This window comes from Myotis davidii, unplaced genomic scaffold (assembly GCF_000327345.1).
Source record: "Myotis davidii unplaced genomic scaffold, ASM32734v1 scaffold458, whole genome shotgun sequence".
Lineage (NCBI taxonomy): Eukaryota > Metazoa > Chordata > Mammalia > Chiroptera > Vespertilionidae > Myotis > Myotis davidii.
In genome coordinates, this window is record NW_006289819.1 from 407,702 (window position 1) to 408,160 (window position 459).

Here is a 459-nt window from a genome sequence, read left to right on the forward strand (position 1 = left end):
CTTTCTCTCTTGGAAATAAATGGGGCTGGGGGGGGGATCTTTGCATTAAAAAAGTTTTTTTTCATTCTTAGTTGTATTTAATTTGATAACAACACTAGTCATCAGAGAAATATAAATTAAAACCACAATGAGCCCTGGCCAGGTGGTAGGGTTGTTTGGAGCATTGTCCTATACACCAAAAGGTGGTGGGTTCGATCCCTAGTCAGGGTGGGTGTGGGAGGCAACCAATAAATGTTTCTCTCACATCAATGTTTCTCTTCTCTCTCTCTCTCTCTCTCTCTCTCCAATTAAAAAAAGAACAATAACATATCCTCAGGTTAGAATTTTAAAAAAAGAAGAAAAGAAAAAAAGCTAAGATATAGTGATTAAATAAGTCCTCTGTTGCAGACAGGAAAATAGACTTAAAGGATGGTGGGCAGAGCCGGGGAGACATAGTTAGAAGACATTTTATTGACCAGA